The sequence below is a fragment of the Diospyros lotus genome, chromosome 14, assembly GCF_014633365.1.
Source record: "Diospyros lotus cultivar Yz01 chromosome 14, ASM1463336v1, whole genome shotgun sequence".
Lineage (NCBI taxonomy): Eukaryota > Viridiplantae > Streptophyta > Magnoliopsida > Ericales > Ebenaceae > Diospyros > Diospyros lotus.
The window spans coordinates 7,056,982-7,071,601 of record NC_068351.1 but is presented as its reverse complement, the minus strand read 5'-3'; positions in this window follow the sequence as shown (position 1 = coordinate 7,071,601).

The following is a 14,620-nucleotide window of genomic DNA, read 5'->3' as shown; positions in this document are numbered from 1 at the left end:
AGTGGCGGTGGTGTCGATGGCGGATCTTGGCATGGAGGGCGATTGCAGTTGTGGCGATGGCGATGGCGATGATGTCGGTGGTGAGCGGTGGCGTGGAGGGCGATGGTAGTGGTGGTGGAAGATCTGTGTTGCTTGTTGGAAGAGAGAGTGGAGCTTGGAAAGGAGAAGGCAGAGGGAATGCGTGAGGCGGAAAACGCTTGCGTTTTCCGCGTTTTCAATTTTTACTGTATTTTGGCTGAAAATAGCCAAAACGTTTTTTTTGCTGTTTTCCATTTCCTTCACAATTTTTTTCCTTGTTTTTGAAAACGCGTTTTTGAAAATAACAAAGAGAACACATTTTCGGTGTTTTGAAAAATTGAAAACAGAAAACGGCCCGAAAACGCCAAAGAGAACAGGCCCTTAGGGTTTTCTTCTTTTAGCTTGATTAAGTGGAATCCATGCATACTGTATTTGAGGTTGTGGTTTTTGGGGTGCTATGTGCCAAGTATGATCTCATATCAAGATTCCCATACTTTTCCTTAATTTATGAGTTAAGCTATTTAATCTACCTGTTGAATGTTAGTTAAAGAATGACCTAGCTAGGGTGGCAATCCGTGCAGGTGCTATGACAGAAGACATGAAGAGATTGGGGTATGTGTCTTCGCAATTCCCCAAGTTTATTGAGCTTTATCTAGGGCTGGATGAACTAATTGAGGATCCTAAGATTGCCTATATTCAGGTTAAGTATTAGCGGACCTCCTTGGTTTGTTCTAAATATTAGGTGTTAGGCAAACTTCCCCTTGTTGAGGGTTGTGTATGCTTTGGTAGTGCCCTTATTGGCGTGGGTGATACCTTGTCTCAAGGCTAGACAACTTCTAAAGTCGCTTTAACTGCTAATATTGTTGCTCAGATAGTGGCCTTTCTGGGGCTATGTATCTTTGCTTTAGATGTTGCTACATTAGCAACAAATAGGTTCTGTACTTTTGTGTAAGAGGATCAAAGTACTCCTTCAATGAGTGTTTTTGGTGGGATGCGTCAAGACCCCGAAGATCAGGAGGACTCAGCCCATTGTTGTGGTGGCTTAGATGATCCGATACATGGCGAGCCCCTTTCTAATTTTGATGTTGGATATGGTTTCGGAGTTGATGCTTCTTTCACATAGTTTATCTAAATCTAAGAGGAAAAGAGAGCTTTAAAAGAAGAATAAGAAGCGGGGGCCTAAAAGCATGTCACACACTCTTTATGGGGACTAATGATCTAGTTTGCTTCGTGAAATGTGGAGGCCTGAATGGGCTCACAAAGCAAGAAGAGATCTACTCCTTGATTTAGAGTAGTCATATGAGTTCGGAGGATCTTTTGGAGATGAAGGTTCATTCATCTCATGCGACGAAGATTTCTCAACATGTCATGGTGGGACGCTAGTGGTTCATGAATTATGATTATTGTGAAGGTGGTCATATCCAGGTAAAGTTGATGGTTCAGTGTTGGACTTGGTGCTTTTGCAAGCTTCGTCCCAATTTATGCACTTTCAGTGCAAGGTTCTAACATCCCAAGTATCTATCTTCGCTACTTCTGTTTATGTGAGTAATGATGATGTAAGGTAGGTGTAATTGTGGTAATTGTTGGATTCTTTTACTCTTATGGTGACCAGTTTTCCTTGGGTTGTTTTGGGGGGATTTTAATGTCTGTTGTTATGGGTCAGAGATGTTTGGAGAGAATATGTTTATGACTTTGGCCATGGACCAATTCAATTAGTTTATCTTGGGTGCCTTTCTCTAGGATTTGAGCTAAGGTGGCCTCGTTTCTACGTGGAGCAATTGACCCTTCGGCAACGCTTGTATCTATCGTAAGTTGGAACGAGTGTTGGTGAGTGATCAATGACTTGTTCAGTTTGCTAATATTATTATTGCCTCCTTTTTTGTCATTTGGTTGGTCAGATCATTATCTTCTTGTGGTGTCTTTTGGGGGTATGGTGCAACATGTTCGAGGTGGTTTTCACTTTCGTAATCATTTGACTTAGCACCCATCTTTTTGTTTATTTATTTCTGAGGTTATCCCATGTTCTGTCTTGTGCACAAGTTGAAAGGGGTAAACATGACCGTGAAAGAACTTAATGGGTAGTATGGGCAAGTGACTGTCTGGGTAGTCCAATTAAAGGAGTAGCTGTCTTCTATTCAGTGTGCTTTGGAGACTGCCTTTGGGGGACTTGGCACTTCAACAATAGAAGGCTATCCTACGCGGTCAGTTTGGTTCAGTAGGCCATGGTCTATTTCTTGTAGCAAGAGTGGAATTAGTGATGCTATTCGAATGTGGCTTGGTTTTGAGAGCTAGGTTGCAAATCAAATTTATCTCTTGGTGTGGGTGTGGCTCAATTCTTTTATCTTTCCCCTTTTGTTTTCAGGGGCCAACTTTGGTGAGGTGCTAAAGTCTGCCTGCTCAATACCTAAGGTGCCAATTGTTGTTTCCTGGGCATATCCCTTGTCAATTGTTATGTTTGGTTTCTTCTCTCAATTTCAAAGTTGTTTACACAACTTTGCTTGGTTGCTTGGTTATTGGTGTGTTGGACCTGGATATGGGTTCGTTGTGATTTAGCTCGAAATATGTCCTAAATTGATATAAATTGATATTGTATTTGTATTCACTTTTTTATCAATATAATTATTCATTTATTAAAAAAAAAAACTTGGCATGCCGATTTAACCAATAGAATAGCTCATTCAACTTTATCGATTCATCAATTCCAAAAGAAAAGGGAAAAAAAAAAAAAAGAACAAATATATATATATAACTTTTTTCTTACTTTTGCCTTTTTATCTTTTTTACTTCTTTTTAAGTGCGCCATCCAAACATGAGCTCAATGCATACCTTTTGTACTTTAAAAAAGTACTTTAATATAAAAAAAATAGGGAGATGTATTTAGTCACATACTGTTTAGAAAAGAAAGTACAGTTTATGTAAAGGTTTATATTAATTTAATCAATAAGCACACTTAACAGGTTGATGTTAGTACAGCCAGCCCCGTCGGGGATGGTGCAAGCGGAGGGCTAAACAAATTTCGTTTAGTGTTTTGAATTTCATATTTCTTGCAATTTAAATCATATTATTTTCATTTAATCTCGACGAAAGTATATTGTATCTAAACATTTTATTTTGTGAACTTTATTCTTCAGTTAATTTCCAAACCAAATATGGTTTATCTTCAAAATCTATCAAGAAGAACCCTTAAACCATTCACTCCAAAGTAATCTACTAATTCAGGGGGGGAAAAAGGAACACAGAAAATAAATAAATAAGAGGAAAAAAGGAATTGATTATCCTTATCTGTTCCCTGAACGTGGAATTTGGACTTTCCTCGAAGAGTGAGAGAAGCACTAGTTGAATTGCTTTAGGTGTGGGGTACCCCAAAAGATTATAGAGATTTCAGCTGCTGGGTTTGGTTTGTTGCTGCTGACTAGGGCTCCACGTTACATGTACACACATTATGCAGACACAACCCAACCATACCATATCCTGTTGCTAAAAACAAACAAGCAAGCTCAAATAGCAACCGAAGATTGACAACTCAAATAGCACATCATATATACATAATGTGCATTGGAGATATCTCCACATTTTGCAACAAAGAAGAAAGGAAAATGAAAAAGGTAACATTCCAATCTAGCTAAGGATTGACAATTTCACTCAAAAAGTCTTTTAAGTTGAGGCTGAAGTACTATGATCTAGATTTGCCCCACCGTCTATCATTCTGTCTAGCTGGTTGGGTAGGATATGGTGACATCTACGACAGTTTAATTTACTAGTTATGGCTATGTGATGAAGCTTATAATGGAACAATTATTTAGCATGACAAAGCTAATGCATGCATCTGCATTTGTTCCTCTACTCAGTGCCAATCTGATCATTCAAAGTACAAGTTTTGAGGGTACTTTGTCGGTTCATGATATTTACACAAAGATCTAATCGGCTTCCAGAGGAATTTTATTTTTGAAATGGGTGGCTAGGTTTTGTATTTCACTACCCTAAAGTACTTTCCTATAACAAAGATAACAAAGAACAAGGTTTTCATAATCAGGATTGGTACTGAACAAACCCACCTTCAGTCACTGCCCTTGTGAACATAGTTCTAATTTAAGGGTTCATAGTTGTTAAATATACGGGAGGGAAATGGGCTAGATTGAAAATCACCACTATATAAACAGCAGTTAGTACGTTATCAATCAGAACTGCAGATTTCAGAGAATAATAAAGACTTCAAGATGTGCTAATCTGAAATGGAAAAACCTCAACAAAACCTTGCATAAATTGAGCATCCAGCATACGGTTAAAATGCCTACGGATGAAGAACCATATCACTATAAAATGTAAATAAACATTAACAAGGCAATTGAATACCAGTTTACAGAATGTCAATAAAACAAATAATAATGGTAATGTCTTTTTTTCCTATGACAGTTCAGTCAACAGAATAGTTTAGAATTTACTGATGCAAACTATATACATATGCAGACACTCGATGTATCTGCAAGACAGGAATCTGATTCTCATAGTGCATTGAAAATGGGATGGCTTTGATACGTCAAGTATAGGGGCACAATACTGAGCCAAAACAAATCAACATCCCCTTGATCTTCAGGCACTTCCAAGTTCCTTCCGGACGATGAAGAAAAGACTAGATTCATCTTCTTCGTTATCACATTCAGAACCATCATAATCATAGTCCTCATCATAGTCATACCCACTGTTGTTAGAATCTTACGATTCACGATTCGAATCGTACGATTCGACTCAATTCATATAGAAATCGAGTCGAATCTATAAGGTGAATCTAAAATCTCTTATAATCATACAATTCGCGATTCGAATCATACGATTCAACTCGATTCATATAGAAATCGAGTTGAATCTATAGGGTGAATCGAAAATCCCTTAGAATCGACATTGAATCGCACGATTCGTCCGATTCATCTGATTCATGTGACTTTGTTTGCATGTGCGCTTTAATTAAATATTCGTTCGATTTGACTATCTTTGAAGATAAAGAAGATGATGAAAATGATGATGCTCTTGAACTTGAAGATGAAGATAATTGATAACTAGTGAAGATTATGGACAATGGAGTTTATTAGTAACCTAATAGTTGTAGGTTTTTTTTTTTCCTAGCTTGTTATTTTGAAAGTGGTTTGGTTTGGTGAATTTGAATTTAAAGGCAACATGAATATACTTTTGCCTTTTGGTATAATTTTAAACTTAACAAATATATTTAGAAGTATTATTTATCTATTTATATTTAAAAGAATTGATCATGATGGGCACATTATTTATTTTTTATGGATATATATTATTTATAGTTGAAATTGAGAATCTGTACCGAATCTTACGATTCGATTCGATTCACGATTCATAAAATAAGGATTTCGATTCTCGATTTAACAACTATGGTCATACCCTTATTCTAAATTTTCATGGTACAAATTCTTGTCATGTCCCCTGCAATCCTCATCTTCATCCTCCTGTCCCCATTCACCATCTCTATTGTCTTTTCACTCAGTATTGTTTTTGGCAATGTGTGGCAGGTTATTATTGTCAGAATGTAATTCAGTTCTACTTTTCTTTGCGTTCTGTGGAACATCCTGCTAAGAAGTGCATTTAAACTCCTTGCTACATATCCAGAAATATGATCAATTCAATGCATTATTAGCATTACATATTTCTGTGAATTTAAATGTTAAGGCAAGAGCATGCTAAAAATAAAAAGAGGACAAATTTTGAATTATACGAGCACACCTTGGATCTGTCATCTGCTCTACCACTATTTTTATTTTTTTATCTTTTATCGTTTTGACCTGTATGTCTACCGCTCAATTTGTTCTTTATTTTCTCTACGGCAATCAGCTCTTCAAATCTTCAGATTTGCTAGACATGGACAGATTATGAGTCCATGGGTCATATTATGGCATTATTTTTTTTTTTTTAGGTTTCCGCTGTAGTTATTAGTTAAAATACCCCTAGTCCAAATCCATTTTTCTAATTTGGTCACTGAAGCATGTGAAGCTTTCTTAAATAGACTCAGTTAGGAATGTCAGATGTGGCGGGTAGGAGCCTACTGAACCGACCAAAATCAACTAACCGAATTGATCGAACCAAGAGACAAAATCAAATCGAACCAACCGATTAACCCAAATAACTGAACTAACTGATAATTGAAAAAACTGAACATGAACTGTATAAATCGAACCAAAAACGGAAAACCAAAAACCGAATTAATTAATTGACAAAAAAAAATGAAAAACTGATGGTAAACTTCAAGCACCAACTCAATAAAAGATTTAAAACATAAATGAGATAACAACAATGAGTTGAATATTATAAAGAAAACAGTATGCCATATGAAAACCTACAATAAATATCGTTCGATTCATATTTTCACACAATAATTGATAAAGCAAATAGAACTATAAGAAAACCTAAAATCAATTTGTGCTTCCTATGATAATACATATCGAGTTAGACATAGGAACTCTGTCTCTGCTATGTGAAGTAGACATATAGGCATACAATTACAAACCTCACAGAATATAAGCTGCACTGGAAAATTCCACTGACAAGATCAACAATTTTGAAAATTAAAATGTAGCTGAACATACATGTTGATGAACTTCCATTTTGATTATCAGCTTGCTTGGATACAGCTTCCCTTCTGAATGCTTATTGTTCTGGGAACTGCTCCTCCAAAAAATGGTCTAGTATCAAACAAACATGTGTAAGATGACAACTTCAAAGGAAGACAATCAGCATTTCACTAGACAAATCATTTCAGGCATAACATGTGTAAGATGACAACTTCAATTACCATGCCCACAATGAAGAATTTCAGGGGCCCATTGCCAGACTACTCTGTAGATTTCTCAAAAATTAGGGCAATGAGGAAACAGAACAAAAGGTATATTGGGTCAAGACCCAGCAGCCTGAGATTCATTTTTTTAACTTTCCTGTAGTTATATTGCCACGAAATTGCTTCATATTAAAGAAACAGTGTTTATATATAGCAAAAGGAATGTTTCTTTTCTACTCTTCTGACCTCTCATTCAAAATGCATTAAAGCCGCCCCCCCCCCCCCCCCCCCCCCCCAAAAGAAAAAAACCATTGTAAAGCCAACCAAATTCAACAACCATTCATACACATAATACGAAAATCTGTGTAAACGATTTTAGGCTACCATCACTTGAGCATGCATAACTAGGATCCAATTCAAGACAACAAGAAGAGACATACTTATAGGAGACAGACGACACAGGTATGAATGCTCCTAAAATTGTGGTTAAGCTACATCAAATTTTTAAGGATGTATAAACCCAACCTGCTAGATCAAAGTTTATTAAGCAATGTAAAGCCATTATTAAGTTGCTTAAAAGCACATTCAACTAAAGTTCTAGTGTCAATGCAGAGGAGTGGGTAAGAACTTGCATGAACCATGCCAGAAAATAGATTATTCTCAAGAGCTTGACCACAATATGGCAAAACTATACATTGAGCTGTATCTTGTAAAACCTAAATATATCCTAGCACAAGGGCAAGGGCAAGGGCAATCATAGCAAATCAGGAAAGCTCGACCCAACATCACATATACCTCTCAGAAGAATATGGACTGCAATCTGATGTGAAGTTGCTGGTTCTGTAATCACACTTTCTTAATAATCTGCACAACATCTTCGTATTCAAGTTCATGCTCCTAGTGTACAAAAATAACAAACCATGAACACTTCACATGTTGCATGAATGAGAGGCCAAACCACAAAACATAGTAAAGGATGGATAAGACCAACCAAATATAAGAGACAGTTTTAGATACCTTGCCTACTCTTTGTGGCTTGTGTTTCACGCTTGAACCCCAAACCAATGCACTGCATCATTTCAGCAGTTGGCAAAAGTTAGTTTTTAAAAGATGAAACTATGTCCTAGAAGGGATCAAAATTCATAATGTGTGACACATAACACAATAACACAAGTCTAAATCACCAGTGACACTCTCCCCTAGTAACAGTTAACAAACCATGAGCAAGTTCATATGGATGTTTACAGTAAAACGAAAATACATGGAACCAATTGAAAGTTGACAACACACCTTCATCAGCCCAAAATAATAATCACAAATGTACAAATCATCTGATTTTTTGTCAAATCAAAGCCCCAAATGCCTCCCAGGCTCCCACTCCCACATACATGCTCATGCTATCCATAGCTTAATGGAGATGGCTTTTGATCACATGGTGATGACTGATGAGTCTGATGACCTGAATCACAAATAAGAACAGGCAAAATTCAGAGAAGCAAAAAGTCAGTAGTTTACAAACTACCTAAGGAACAAACAAAAATAAGTAAGAAGTCAGTAGTTTACAAAAACATACCTGTAAAACAGTAAAAGTAATAGCATCTTTTGCTTCTATGTCTACAAAAACATAAAAATCAAGAGGAAAGTATTTTATAACAAACAACGATATCAAAAGCTTAGGTAAGATATCAAGAATTCATACCTATTAAAGAACTACAGTACAATCAAGCTTACAACAAAGTTCATAGTTACATAAAAATGATAAAATAAGCAAGAAGTTCATAGTTTCAGCAATTAAAAATTTTCAACAGTTTCAAGTTCTAAAAACTGTTTTGGGAATATTTTTTTCCTTTCCGGCATTGGATGTCGTCTACATAACTGCTCTTTCAGATCAATTTGAAATGATTCGACACCTGAAAATGGTTGAAAAGCAATGAAACTAGACACTATGAACAAAACAATACAACAACCGTTAACTCAATAACAAAATTTAAAAAATAAACAACAAAATAGCAGAAAAACATATACTTACAAATGCATGAGATCTTCAAAATTCTAACTTTCCATAGGTGCAAGGCTGTCTATGATAACCTTTGCCAGTTCTAAAAATAATAATAATAATTAATTAATTTTAAAGTAACAAGCATTGAACTATAATTTTTTTTTTTTTAAAAAACAAAAAGCAAAACTGAGTTTACCTTCTTCAAGTTTTTCAACATGATCCAAATCTTCTTCAACACTCATTGGGGTGGTAGATGTCCGAAGCCAATTTTGCATACAAATCAAACTTTCAACAACTTTAGGAGATAAAGAACTCTTAAATGGATCAAGTACTCGACTCTCAGTGCTAAAGCCAGATTCGGACCCAATAGTAGAAATTGGAATTGCTAACACATCGCGAGCCATAGATGATAGAATAGGAAACCGGTGACAATTTGCTTTCCACCATTTCAAAATGTCAAAGTCATCATTATCCTCTTCGCATACTTCACTGAAATACTTATCCAATTCTGAATGCGCATTAGTAGAACCACTATCACTGGCAGACTTATGCTTTTTAAAGCGAGAAATAAGCAAATTTGTTCTTATAGTTTTTTCTTTCTCAACATGCTCCACAACAATTGGAGTAGAAACTTCACATGGCTCTCCTGCTTCACCTCGAGGTGCCAACTTTTGCTTATACTCGTCATACAAATCATACAAGGCATTTTTTAACGACAAAATTACACCAACTCCTTTTTCACCCGAATACATCTCTTGAAGTGCATACTCCATAAACTCTAATTTATACCTAGGATCAAGCACCACAGCAATGTAAATTAAGTGATTTATTTTTTTTGGATCCCCCCAATATTTATCAAACTTTTTTTTCATTCTTCTTGCCATTTCACTCAACTCAAAATCATCACTCTCCTGCCATTCATGTAAGAGACAATAAACAGTACTAATTTCATGAAAAAATGTGTTGGATGTGACATATGATGAACCCGATACCCGCAAAGTTAGCTCAAAAAATTGTTGCAATAATATAACAAACTTTTTGATCTTCGTCCAATCCTTTGGCCTGGGTCTCTCATCAATGGTTAAAACTTGTTTCAAGTCTTTATTCCAATTAGTCGTACCAATATCTAGCCTAAAATAAGGATATTCCTCATCAAATCTCTCAAAAGCCCTCTCAAACTTTTGAGCGGTCTCTAACATCAAGTAGGTAGAGTTCCATCTAGTTGGAATGTCCAACGACAACAAGCCCTTACATTCTATTTTTTCCAATTCAACACATTCTTTGAATTTTTTCATTCTTGCTGGTGATTGTCTAATATATCTCACCGCATCCCTAACTCTTGTTATCGATTCATTTAGATCTTTCAAACCATGTTGTACAACTAGATTTATTATGTGAGCCACACACCTCATATGCAAATAATGACCATTCATAATACTAGCATCCCACTTTGCCATTTTGTTCTTGAAATTAATCGCAGCAACATCATTTGAACTAGCATTATCCACTGTCAAAGTAAAAACTCTATCAAGTTTCCATCCCATGAGACATTTCTCAATTGCCAATGAAATGGCATCACCTTTATAACTAAATATTGGACAAAAGTTTAAGATTTTTTTCTTCAACGTCCAATTGTTGTCAATATAATGCGCCGTCAAACACATATAATTAACCCTTTGAATAGAGGTCCAAATGTCAGTGGTTAAGCAAACTCTTTGACAAGAATTTTTTAACTCATTCATCAACTTCAACCTCTCTTCATTGAATAACTCAAAACATTCACCAGAAATAGTCCAACGAGAAGGAATCCGAAATTTAGGACAAACAATAGTCATAAAGTGCCTAAACCCCTCACGCTCAACAAATTTGAAAGGTAGCTCATCTACCATCACCATACGAGCTAAAGCCTTTCTAGCAAGAACTTCATCAAATTCCCAATTAACAAGTGCACCCATATTCTCACCCCCCCCGTTGAAGTTGATTGCAAGTGTAATTGCATTTGATGGGTTTTCATAGCATGAGGGTGTTTTTTACAACATCTCATATGATTCCTTAAAGCCGTAGTCCCATTTTTTTGGGGATCACAGTGGAACTCCCTATAACAATAATTGCATTCTCCTTTAATTTGACCCTCAGAATTCACAAATTTGGTAAAATGATCCCATACATATGACCTACATTTGATTGCTTTTCTCTTTAGCTTTCCAAGTGATGTTGCACATGTATCATCTTGAAGTTGACTTGCTGTTGCTATTGGTGCAGGCCTTGAACTACCATCGATAGGGATGTTTGTGGGGTGACTGGTATATTCTTCTCTTGCCGTCTAAAATTAATACAATTGTAATTAATATATATTAAAAGAGTGAGGACACATAGTTTGAACTTGGAAGGGTATCTAAGTAAATTTCCAAACTAATATTATATCAAGCAAGGAGCAGGCAATGGAGTTACTCCTTTCCCACCATAAAGTGTCTGAGACGTGGGGATTGCTCCTAGGTTTATTTTACTTTCCCTGGGCTTTTTCTAGGTTGGTGATAGAGAAAGCTCAAGATAGAGTGAGAGAGAAAGAAGTTGTACGATTAAAATTTACTTGACATGGGGCATTTGAGGCCAAGGAATATTCATGATCTTAAGGAGGTAATGAGCATTCACATATCAGAAAGCAATAAATTGGGATTGTATTATAGTTTTAATAATAGGATTAGGAAATGTTTATTCCTTCCCTTAAAATTTTCAGAATTAAAGATAATGTGCATTAAGATATAACTAAAAGAAATGTAAGTAAATTAAAATGTAAGGAGGAAATAGAAACCAACTAACTGAAAGTCTAAAAACCGCAGTCGACTGTTGAAACTAACTGAAAGTCTAAAAACCCATACCAAAAGGAACAAGGAAAGGAACTAACAAAACTGAAAGTCAAGAAAATTGAAAAATCCATACATACATTAAGAAACTAACCCAACTGAAAGTCAAAAAAAATGAAAAATCCTAAACCCTAACCTAATTGAAAGTTGAAACTAACCTTTGTCGACAGTCGGTCGTCGGTGTGGGTCAGTTGTCCAAGCACAAGGAAGAAACAACTAACAAGGAACGATGTGGGTCGATCGTCAATGTGGGTCTAACGAGGGGGTAGCAAAGGACAGTTGTCGGTCGACAGCTAATGACAAAGGGAAAGGCGACAGAAGGCAAAGAGGACGAAGGAGATTACCAACGACAACAATAGGATTTCGATTCTGATTTAGGGTTTGTGGCAAAGGACAGTCATTGGTCAACGACTGATGACAGAGGGAAAGGTAGTAGAAGGCGACGAAGGAGATTACTAATGGTAGGGTTTTGATTCCGATTAGGGGTTTGGTTTGTGGGTCTCTCTCTCTCTCTAGGGAAGACTCGAAGTCGAAGTTTAGTCTCGACTAGTCTCTCTCTAGGTCTAACTCAGAGTCTCTTCTTCTTCATTTGCAAGCAGTCGATCAAAAAACGACATTTTTTTATACTTAGGTCAGTTCGGTTAGTTCAATTACTCTAACAATGAAAACTGAACCAAAAATAGAAAACTGAACTTCCTAGAAAATATAACCGAATTGAACCGAACCATACCATTGTAGATTCCTAAGGGAGGAGTTCAACTCTAAACTAAGAAGCAATTTTATCCTAACAAAGTGGTGTACGAAGCAAGGAAGAAACTAAATTACCTGGAGGAAAGTCGTCGATCTGAAACTACATCATAGAGTATACCTCTACAACATTGCAAATTCCTAGTTTATCTAATAATGAACTTCAAAGTTGGGCAAGTATTAGAAGACTACAACATAGAGATGGTTTGTCCATCTTTTTCAAGTCTTGAGGACTACATCATAGAGACAAATCCATCTTTTTCAAGGATGGATTTTAGAGTTGCACAAAGCAACAACTTTAGAGGTAGAAGGTGACAATTGTGGATGAGGCCATCAAAGTAGCCAAGTCCTTGACCAAGTACCAGAAGACTTCCCAAGAGAAGCCAAAAGAGACTTCGATGGCTCACATATCCAAAAAGGTGAGGAAGACAATGGGAAGAGTTTCTACAAAGGAAGGGGGAAAGAAGAGCAATACAATAGTCGAAGAGACTACAAAGAGAGGAAGAAGTCCTTTGTTCCTTGCAAGGAATGCTATATTTGTCAAGTTCCCCATCATGCCAAGGATTGTCCCAAGTTGGAAAAGTTAGCAGCCATGGAGAAAGAGTTGGCCAAGGGCCCTCAGGAGCATGTAGAAGAGCCAGAAGAACATGTCCAGGTGGGCGATCTTGCTAAACGTGATGAAGACTCCACATGAAGAAGACTCCACAAGGATTAATATTTGTTCCAACTAGCATCAATGGGAGATCTTGCTAGGTGATGGTAGACATAGGGGGCAAGCCATGACTTTACAACACTCTAGAAGAGGCACAACACTTAGGGATTAGAATCACCTCTAGGGAAGGGACAGTGAAGGCAATGAATCAGGCTACTAAACCCTTGGTGGGTATGGAAAAAGATATTACCATGAAGATAGGCTCATGGATGGGAGAAGTGGACTTCGCGATGCATTTGATTGGCGAGTTTAAGATGATATTGGGTATGGATATGTTACGTGAGGTAAACCTTATCCCAATACCTTACTTGAATTCGTTCTACATTTTGGAGGAAGGTAGTGCATGTGTAGTTCTTGCAAAGTCCAAGCATGCAGAAACGTCAATAATTTCCACAGTACAATTGGTAGAAGACAAGATGGGATTTGACTCTCCTCAAAGATACGAAACATTTGTGACTCAGGAAATGGGTCAGAGGAGTATCTTCTTGTTGCAATTGAAGATGTGCTTGAGGAGCACAAATTTGCGATGGCGCAACCCTCCTAACATGGAGTGGATCCAAGTGACAAAGCTAAACGAGGGTGTTTGAGGGTGCTAGGCTGAAGAAGGGGGAAGCCGCAAAAGTGGGCATGAAGAGGAACTGACAATGGCAACAAGGGCATCACCAAGTTTGGTGGAAGAGGATGTCTTGCCCCACTAATTTGTGTATTACTCATGTGTTTGATAGGGTTAAGGAGCCAAGGATCAAGCTAACATGGGACAAGGCCCATGTTTCGGCCATGAAAAAGATGGGGCAAACCAAGCTACAAACTTGGGCTAGCCTTGCTGAAGATGGACACAGTGAGGCGCATTTGAGTCGCACTAGGCTACATGGGCACATAGAGAATTAAAGTTAGGACACATTATTAGGGTGTGCTAGGCCATGAAGGCCTTGCGAGCTAACAAAGTTTGGCAAAGCATAGTAGTGGACAAGGAGTTGGAACCACCCTTAGCCAAGTGGTTGGAGTGGGTCAAGCTGGATATCAAACTCTAGCCGAAGGACTATGGTAATAGCCCAATGGCATGGACAACGTGGGAAGGGTGATCAAGCCATTGTGAGCTTGGGATTCAGTGGGCACGAGATGGAGAAGATGTAGGTAGCAACATAGAGTGCTTAATGGGGAGAAAGACTTTAACAAGATGCAATCAACATGTAGAGGCCACAAAGGCGTATGGCAAGCAAGGATCAATGATTGAGACACAATAGGGCCACGTGATGGGGTGTGTAACTGAGCATGCTAGGTGGAGGCAATTAACCAATCATAGGGGGATGATTGGGCATGCAGACTGGATGTAGCTGACTAAACATAAGGGTGTGACAAGGTATGCTAATGAGATGCAATAGGTGAATTACACAAATATGAATAGGCAAAACTACATGGACAAAGAAGAGTCTCCACTTGTCATCATATGGGAGGACTTATTTGAAGGGCTACCACAAGGTAAGATA